Raw genomic sequence first — 11,035 nt, forward strand, 5'->3', positions numbered from 1 at the left:
ACTCAATTAGGGCTAAACCATTCTGAACCAACATGAATCCAACCCCAATTTCACTGAACCAAGCTCAATTGTTATTCAAAATCTCTTGAACCAACTTGGTTCAATAGAACCCAATTCTCCTTGAATTGGTTCACCACAAAATCATTAGCTCAAATTCTGAACCAAGTCCAAATCAACCTCAACCAACTTAATTTAGCCAAAACAGTTCAAGTCCAATCTCAACTCATTTTGATTTGATCAAACATAGAACAAATCAATTCAATTGAACTTAATCACAACAACTCTCATCCAAACTGAACTTCAAATTCAATCAAATCAATTAAACCAACCACTTAATTTCCAACCAACTTAACTTGATTTGATCAAACCAACTCAACCAAACCAATTTAACTCAACCAACACATTTCCAACCATTATTATCACCATCCTAATCATCTTCATCATCAACTTAACCACCCAAACAAACCCTAATCTCTGTGCTAACAGTAAAATAGATAATCCATTCTTTATTCCAAGCAAAATCTCACTCAAAAACAATGATTTTCAACACAAAATTATTTCACAACAACAACTTCCTCATCCTCATCAATGTTTCTTCAAATCCATCATCTTCTTCTTCATTAAACCAATCACACATACACATACATACACACATGCACCCATATATCTTAAAACAAAATTATTTAGAACCTTTACCAAAAAAAAGCTTCATCCCATCCTCCCCTCCACCAAGCACTAAGCTTCCTCTTTTCTCATAACCTCCACATTCCTTCTTCTTCTTCTTCTTCCTTCTTCTTTTTCTTTTCATTTCTTTCATCGGTTTGAAGCTCTTAATGAAGATAAAAGAAGAAATCTTATTCAAAACCTTATCCAAAAACCTTCTTATATCTCTTTTTTTTTTCTCCTCCTCTCGGGTTACTTTAGCAACCTTGAAGAAGAAGAAGAAAAGCCACAAGAACTAGAACTTTCCAACCTTATCTCTTAACTTAAATATTTGCCAAAATTCACTGTCAGTCCCAAAAAAAAATTTATTTACAAAAAGTTCACTGAAAAATCATCAATGATCCCTAAATCATAAAATAGTATTTCAAAAAGGTCCTTACAAACTATCCAACAATCCCTGGATTATAACACAGTATTTCCAAAAGGTCCCTGTCGTCTTACCTTCAAGTCATTGGTTTCTAGAAACACTTCATGTCAATTCTTTTTTTATTACTTATGAATCCGAAATCTTCTATAAACTTTCACACTTAAGTCCTTGTTCTTTCCACTTGGGGTTTCTCAATAAAATTGCTCTGCAGGAAAAATCTTATTGCAACGGTGATAATACCCTGAATATAATTTCTTACAAGTATTCAAAGGTTCAGAGTATTACATAGTTGCCTTAACCTAGCCTTGTCGTGCTATGCGGGACATCCTCCTCCACCCATCATGGCAATGTCCTCGTCGCTTCCTCGAACGAGGTTTCCTTAACTCGGTCCATTTACCTTTGTTGAAGTTTGGTCCTCCATCTTGCATAATGGTTATGGCCGAGATTTTGTGTCCCTTGAGTTGTGCCTCTCTCTGTCCAAGGGAATCATTCTCATTCTTTCTTCTAATATCCACATAGATCAGTAAAGGGGATTGGCACGACCTTGGCCCAATCAAAGAAGTCTATACCGAGTACCATGGGGTAATTATCCATGGCAACAATGGAGAAATCTAACTCATCACACCAATCTCCTAGCCTTACCTTCACTCCTTAGGCTATGCCAAAGATTGGTGTTGGCTCCTAGGTAATTGCTTTAGGTAATCCATGCTTCTTCTTGTAAGGGATTTCTAGCCTCCTTGCTTCCTTCTCCTCATGGAAGTTGTTCGTAGTATCAAGATTGATCAAGGCCTTCACTCCATGGCCTCCCACCTTGGCTTCCACTAACATGCGTCCCTTACTCTCTAACTTTGGCTTCTCCATCTTGGCCTTAAGAGCACTTAAGATTTGCATGTAGCTAATCTTCCTCTCATAGTGGGACTCATCTTTCTCTTCGTCTTGATGCTCCATCTCTTGCATCATGGCGGAGAGGTTTCTCTTCTTCGGGCAATCTCTTGCTTTATGGGGACCATCACAAAAATAACACTTAAGTTGGGGTAGCGTACCTCCATTCTTGGGCTTATGGTGTGCTTTGGGGTTCCATTTGCCATTCTCAAATTTATGCCCAAACTTGTTCTCCTTATGCTCATAATGGTCATCACCCCCACCATTGCCATCCTTCTCCTTGGGTGGCCTTGGTCTTTCCCAATAGATTTCAATGAGGGACTCTGCGATAGACATGGCAGTGGCAAGGTCTTAAGCTCCACGACGCTCGATCTCCATCCTTGCCCACATGCTAAGCCCATCTTAAAAGTTGAAGAAAGCATCCTTCTCCGAGTAGTTCGGTAGCTCCAAAAGTACCTCCGAGAATTCTTTGACATAGTTTTAGACGCTTCCTTTTAGGACGAGACGCTGGAGCTTGGATCTTACATCTCTCTGGCATGCTCGGGGGTAGAATTACTTCTTTAGCTCATTTTTGAAATCGTCCCAAGTAGCAATGGTGCATGTCCCATACTCCATGTCACCACATCTTCTTCTCCACCAAACCATGGCAATATCGGTAAGGTAGAGTATGATATGATCTACCTTCTCTGTGTCCTCTACACCAAGTGCCTTGAAGCATTGCTTCAAGCTCCACAAGAAGTTGTCTATCTCCTTAGCATCTCTCGCCCCCGAGTAGGGTTTAGTCTTTGGCACTTCCATCATAGAAAGAGAAGCATGAGTTAAGGGAGGAGGGGTGATAGCAACATTACCTTGTGCTAAGGCCCTCTTAGTGAGCACCATCTCATCCTTCAATGCCCTTAACTCTTCCTTCAAGGAACCAACCTCTTCCCTTAAAGCCTTGTTCTCTAAATCAAGAGTGACAACTTTGTTGGCAAGGGGCTCATACCTCTCCACGACTTGCTTGGAGCAAGTGTCCATCACCATGTTCAAGGCGCCTTGCATCTCCTTATGCAAATCCTCCATGTTTGAGTCCACTTCCTAGAACTTCTTCTCTTCTTCGATGTCGACAATCTTCACCTTGGCAAGCCTAGCCAAGACATCCCCCAACTCTTCTTGGGCCTTGTCCTTGGTTGGTGCCTTCTTGCCCTTCTTGGAGACCTCTTTTCGACCTCCACTTGCTCGATCTCACTCGACATGGTCGCCGCAAGATCTTCAACCAAAAAGCTTTGATACCACATCTGTCATGGACTTGGACTTTCATCGATGTCACATGCTAGCACTTGATCACTCCCCTCAATCAAGTTCAGCCTTACACCTTCCTTTTGCCTTGGTTTGTCTACCAAAGAACCATAAGAGACTCAAATTGGCTAAGGCTAGGAAGAGAACTTACCAAGAAATTTGAGAGCTTGGGGAAAACTTCATATTCTCCATAAGAACTCTAGTTGCTTACAACACTTCTTGGTGACCCCAAAAGCAAGCCCCTTAGGGTTATTTATAGTGCCCAACCTCCTCAATGGACGGTGGAGATCAATTTGATCAGACAGTCACCATTGAGGTTCTAGAGTTCTCTATATAATTCTAAGAAAATATCTAGTCTTCTCCCATATCATAGAGTTTTCTATCATCTTCTAGGTTCATGGGGAGAATTCTAGAATGACAAAAACTCTTCTTACAAACTATGTTACAAGAATTATAATATGACACTATTTTTCTAAGTGTTGGAGAAGAATCTTCCAAGAAGTTGTCTTGACTTAGCTTTGTCGCGCTATGCGTGACAATATGCCTAGGGCCACATAATTTTTATTTTTTTTAAATTATATTTAATAATTTTATTTATTATTTTATCTGCATAATTATAAATTTAAAAATTTTAATATTTTTAAACCTATAAAACTTGACATTGTAATAGGGCTCCGGAATTTTCTATGATGCCACATTTTATTTTTATAAATTATATTCAAAATTTTCAATTACTATTATCTTATTATGGAAAATTTTAAGTGTTTACTAATTTATAAAACTTAACTTATAATAATATCAATACGCAATAAATTCCGTCTTATAATAGGCCCCATAATTTTTAGGTCCCACAGGGCCACATTCATGTTTTTTTAATTACATTTTAAAATATTCATTTACTATTATATATTATTATCATATTTGCATAGTATTATTTTATCATTGAGCTTTTTGATGTATTGTAAGTAATTAAACAAAGGATTAAAAAAATCTCAAATCTCTAGATTTTTTTAAATCGATATTTAATTTTATTGTAATTATTAATGATGATTTATATTTATATTTTTTATGTAATTTGTTATTTAATAAAAATAAAATTTTAAAAATTATTATATCTAGAGTCCCATTTTCACTAAGATCACACATGTAGTGGTGATCGATGAGAATGACAATAATGAATGATATGAGTGATGATTAAAAAAAAGAATAAAAAAATATGACTAAGAAGTGTGAGGTGGAAGAAACAAGAAAAAGAAAGAGAAAATTAATAAAAAAAAAACTAAGATTAATTTCATATTTGTGTTTAATAAAAAAATATTAAAACCCTCATTAGATGTCTTTAAAAATGGCAGAATCATCCATACAAAAAGTGATCTTCTAGGTCATTATCTTAGTTGGATGTGTGTGTGTACCAATTTGAAACTAGATAGAATTGTATGGTAATTTTTTCAAAAAAAAAAATTTTTTTGTGACAAGAATTTTTATATATATATATATATATATATATATGAGGATTTAGAAATAAATTGATGTGTTGTGATGTACTAGTGTTGTATCAGTATGTGGACTTTTCATAATACGGTTGGTCATTTTGTACAAACATTTGCATACGGATGCTAGCTTGAGATACAAGTATTTAAGGAATATTATTAAAAATAACATTTTGCTCCACTGTACTGTGATGTAGTATTAAGGAATAACATTTACTTAGAAATATTTTTGTACAAGCATTAAGAAGATGCCCGGTGGGAGGACAGGAATGTGGTGAAAAGATTTTTTTTTATTTTTAAATTTGGTTGTAGAAAAAAATTTTATATGAGGCTAATCAATATGTAATAAAAATTAAAATTTTACATAATTTTTACATAACAATAAATATTATTAATATTAATTAATTAATTATTAAATATATGTTTTAAAAAATTATTCAAATAGACTTATATGTTACTCTAAAGATGGCGGCATAATAATTATCTTCCAATCAAACATAATGTAAATATACTGGATTGTATATATATATATATATATAATATGAGTCTTTTCATTTTTAGATTTGGTTGAAGAAATTTTTTTTCTATGAGGCTAATCAATATGTAATAAAAATTAAAATTTTACATAATTGTTACATAACAATAAATATTATTAATATTAATTAACTTTTAAAATATTAATTATTAAATATATGTTTTAAAAAATTACTAAAATAGACTTATATGTCTAAAGATGGCAGAACAATAATTATCCTCCAATCAAACATAATGTAAATATACTGGATTGTATATATATATATATATATATAAGAAAAATGTGAGTCTTTTTATTTTTAGATTTTGTTGAAGAAAAACTTTTTATATGAGGCTAATCAATATGTAATAAAAATTAAAATTTTACATGATTTTTACATAACAATAAATATTATTAATATTAATTAATTTTTAAAAATATTAATTACTAAATATATGTTTTAAAAAATTATTAAAATAGACTTATAATATAAATATACTGAATTGTATATATATAAGAAAATATATGAGTCAGAAATCTCTTCGTTGATTGGTATCAAATCCTCTTGGTAAGATGCATGGTTCAAACCTAACACACATAGGTTGAAAGCAAGTATGTGCAACTTATTCCATCAACAATTTTTTATAATTTTAAATTAAAGTAATTATGTATGGACAAAATTAAAAATGCACATTCTTTTTTAAAAGTGTATATAAATATATATGTGTGTGCCTGAATATTTTGTGAGTAACGGTTGCCCCCTCCCTTCATGGTCAAATTCTAAATATTCTTTAAAATTAATTTAAAGATTTAAAATAAGGAAAAAAATTAAAAAAATTGTAAAAATTAAAAATAATAAAAATAATTAATGAAAATTTTATTAATTACTTAAAAATATTAATTCAATAAATAAGCAAAATAATTGTAATATTTTATTATTAATTAATTAATTAAACTAGAAGTGAAGATCTCTAAAAATAAATAAATAAATATAAGCTAAAGCTAAAATGCTTGACATGATTATGAGTTTCTCCTATGCTTGACATGATTTTGCTAGGGGGTATTCACTTGGGAGAAGTAGTGAGGCAAGCACGAAAGCAGACTGATTTTCCCTTCATTTTAAATGTTCATTTATCTTGAACTTTGGAAAATGCCACTTCTCCTACTTTAGCATATTTTTTTAATTTTGAACTAAAACCACTTTAGTATTTTTTTCAACTACAAGTGAAGATCTCTAAAAAAGAAAAGGCAAAGCTAAATGCCTGGTGTACTTACGAGTTTCTCCTATGCCCTTTAGCTTAACTAATAATTGATCATGTTTTGCTATGGGGTGTTCACTTGTGGGAAGTGGTGAGGAAAGCACGGAAGTAGACTGATTTCCTCTCACTTCAAATGTTCATTTATCTTGAATTTGGGAAAACACCACTTTTCCTACTTCTGTATATTTTGAACTAAGACTACTTTAGCATTTTTTTTCAACAAACCAAGGAAAGTGAAGTTTTATACAAGCTCACTTCACCCATTTTACAATTTCTTTTTCACTCTCTGTAAGATGAGCACCGAAATTATTAGAAGTGATATATTAACTTCCAATTACTTCAAGGAAGTGTCAATTTCCCCACTTTTTCGCGTCGGACCACTTCCCTCGTTAAGGGGGTGTTTGGTTAGGAAGTGAGTGACCGAAGTGGGGGAAGTGCGAAAACTATCACTCGGTGAAAGTGTGAATTCGGGTTTAGAAGTTTTGACTTCCAGTGTGTTTGGTTGAGAGGAAATCTCCACTTCAGTAACCACTTCAGGTGTTTGGTTGGTGCAAATGAAAACCGGAATACATCACTTGATGGTTTCTTGTGTTTGATAACACGAGTGGGGTTATGAACACCGCCGGTATAGAGGTGAGGTTACCCCATATTTGTTATATAGGTTATTTTGAAAATGTAACATTGTCTATTAACATATTTAAATGATAAATTTGGTTATTTTTAAGTCTACATTTTTAATTGAATTAATTTTGTTTGTTTTCTTATAACCCCAAAATTAAGGCATGTATTCTTTAGTATAAGATTTATACTTTATTTTAATAACATTATCATCTTTAAATTATAATTGCTTTGAAATAATTTTTTTCTAAGTGCAAGTTATATATCCAGTTTTACAAAATATTACCAACTTAAATATATATAATAAATTTACATATGGTAATGACAAAAACAAAACTTGGAACCTGAAGATTTGTAAGAAAATAAAACAATCCTTAATTATCATCTTTGAAACTTTTCTAACAAACCTTTCAATCACCCATACATTATTATGCACAAAAAAAAAATCAACATTATCATGAACATAAACCATTTGTTCAAACTGCTGCGCTGCTAAAAGAAAATACGAAATTCACAAAATATATACGTCACTTAAAAGTCATAAAAATTCAGCATGCTCTATCATCTGTTCAAATAGTTACCTAAGAGATGGTGAGTGAAAACATACAAACATGACAATTTGTATCTATCAATACATGCACCTAGCAATGTCTTGATTTCAAAAGTTTTGCCCCACAATAATAAGCAATGTGAACCCAGTTTTTCAGCCTCAGAATTTTGAATAGAAGACCCCACCATTATTTTGTCTGACCAACTGTATTCATAGTATCTCAATGGACCCCATCCACATGCCTCACGTCTCCTACAAGTGTAATTGCAATTAAAATCTTGTATATCCAAAATAAAACATATAATAAGCACTACAACAACACACACACACATCTATATATGTACCTGCAAAACTTCAGTATCACAAGCTGCAATGTCTCTCATGAAATCCATTATTGCTACTCAAATATATGCTTACATGTCTGCCTTGTGTCCGGAGCAAGTCCTGTCTTCTTAGCATGGCTCAGGTAATAGCAAGAGTGACAATATGCACATTCATTGGCATTGTACTTTATGTAAAAACAACCGAATCAACCAGAAACTATACAAGGTGGCTGCAATGGTGGCGACACGTGCCTCCTAATTGCCTCACCACACTTATATAACTTAGTTTACATAAAATATACATATAAACAAATATGTGCCATACGGTCGATATCTAAAATGCAGAGACCAATTGCAAATGAGATATGCAATGGCTACAAAAGATTGGCAAGGAAGCGCCCAGTCATTTTGCCCCGCTGAGTGCCCCAGTTTTTAGTTTTTGTCCCATAAAAAGCGAAGTGTGCCTCGAGTGCAATGTATCACGCTTTGCCTTTCATCATTGCCATTATACCATAACCTGAAATTCAAACAAAAACAAAGAAAGATAGCCATGTCAGTAACAAACACACAAATATCCAAACCTGGCATAGCAACAGAAATACAACTAGTTCTCAACAAACATACACACGTCAACAGCATGAAATGTAGAGCTAAAAACAAATGAACGCATACGGATGCAACCCACGACGAAGATATCACATCTTTGGGTCACCCCATAACAAAACATGAGTCAGTCATGATGCATGAAATGCATGAGACATGCAATAAAAAATAACTCAGGTAGTAGAGGCGGGATCTAGTAAAAGAGTCCCAAGCAGCATGGGTCTTTCGAATCAATCCATCCTCATGCGAAATTGTTCGATCAATCCTTCCCTCAGGTTCCATATCCTTCACTAGGAATCCTCTCTGCCTCATTCTCACGAAATTGCAAATAATCAAACACCGAGCAGAGTTCCTTCTCGCAAAACCCGTCAACCTCCATAACCTTTGCATACAAGGGGTTCCAGATCCGTTAGGTGGGGTTCTTAATGGCAGTGCCATTTTAGCTTACCACAATAATGAGATCACCCATCGCATGGAAGGGTTCTTTGAGCCCCTACTGAACGTTGTGACCTTTGTGCGAGATGAGGTGGCGGGGCTACCAACAACCAGGTGGGAGTAGAGTTTACATCAGCGTCATCATCGCTTGGCAGTTCAACTGGTCCTCCATCAAAGTTCTCCATATTATTGCCTTCATGCTCTGATTTATCTCCGAAATCAGCGTACATAGAGGTCGCATACGCGCCCGTTGCATTGTCGTCATCACATATAATCCTCAATGCTTCATAATGTTCAATTGGTTTGTTTATAAAAGCCTTGGTTGTCGGGTGAGCCTGTATTACAATGCCGTTAACAACAAAGTGCACATGTACATGCTTAGGCCGTAATATTGTTTTCATGGAAAGTGAATTATGTTGCCTCGATGTAGGTCAAGGCAACCATAGGATCAAGTGTGATGGTCTTCGTGGCGTCATCCCAACCTGCCCTACTGAGATCTCTCACCTTTTTTTATCTCAACATATCGCGATTTCAATGTTCGATAATGATTTTCAACGTTCTCAACATTGAAGTCAGCATTGAACATGGAATTGACGGCGACAACAACAAAGACAAATGCAGCTCGTTTAAATGATTTGTCGCATTTCATCCCTTTTTTGACTTGTTCAACAAGAAGTGGAATGGGAAAACTATCGTATTCGCCCTTCCATCTCCCGCTTGCTGCCAGATGCCCTTGATGATGATTTCTCAGAAGCACGCTCGGTACCCTCCATACTTGCTGAAATTCTAATGGACAAATGGAGTTTGTAAGAAATTACAACTGTTTGGTGGAATCTGCATATGTAGCACAATCTACACATGCATATCCTATACTAATAACCTAAGGAAAATTACTGTCATATGGCAATATAAAAATCCTGTAGAATATAATGACAGTTTAAAAAAAAAATATTAACAGGCAAACAAGTGAACATGGAAAACAATAGAAGTATGATATTGTTATCCATATAAAAAATCAAGAAACACCAACTAATTCAGGGGGAAAAAATATACATACAGTGCTTAAAGAAATTCAGTATGAAAATCAGGAGGTCATTCTTGACAACATAATATGACATATATCAGAACAGGTATGAAGTAAACAATAGACCTATGATATTGTTATACATGAAAAAAGAATGCAGCAACTGATTCCGGGGAAAAAAATGAGCATACAAGGAATCAAAAAATCAGCATGTCAATATAAACAACATAATATGAAAGAATTCAGAAATCAAGTATAATGAAAAGATTATAATGACAGGTTACAGAATTGATTAACAACAAACTACTGAAACATGAAAAGAAACGGACCTATGGTTATGACAATCGAGTGAAACATTATAACTAGCACCTATGATATTGTTATACATGGAACATAACGCACTCAGGGATGAGCATACAAGGAATCAAAAAATCAGCAGGTCAATATAAACAACATAATATGAAAGAATTCAAAAATCAAGTATAATGAAAAGATTATAATGACAGGTTACAGAATTGATTAACAGCAAACTACTGAAACATGAAAAGAACAGACATATGGTTAACAACAATCGAGTGAAACATTATAACAACAGACCTATGATATTGTTATACATGGAACAAAATGCACTCCGGGGATGAGCATACAAGGAATCAAAAAAATCGGTGAGTCGATATAAACAACATAATATGAAAGAATTCAGAAATCAAGTATAATGAAAAAGATTATAATGACGAGGTTACGAAATTGATTAACGACAAACTCTCTGAAACATGAAAAAGAACGGACCTATGGTTAACGACAATCGAGTAAAAACATTATAACAACGGACCTATGATATTGTTATACATGGAACATAATGCACTCGGGGATGAGCATACAAGGAATCAAAAATCGAGTCAATATAAACAACATAATATGAAAGAATTTGAAATCAAGTATAATGAAAAGATTATAATGACAGGTTAC

Source organism: Dioscorea cayenensis, unplaced genomic scaffold, assembly GCF_009730915.1.
Source record: "Dioscorea cayenensis subsp. rotundata cultivar TDr96_F1 unplaced genomic scaffold, TDr96_F1_v2_PseudoChromosome.rev07_lg8_w22 25.fasta BLBR01000366.1, whole genome shotgun sequence".
Classification (NCBI taxonomy): domain Eukaryota; kingdom Viridiplantae; phylum Streptophyta; class Magnoliopsida; order Dioscoreales; family Dioscoreaceae; genus Dioscorea; species Dioscorea cayenensis.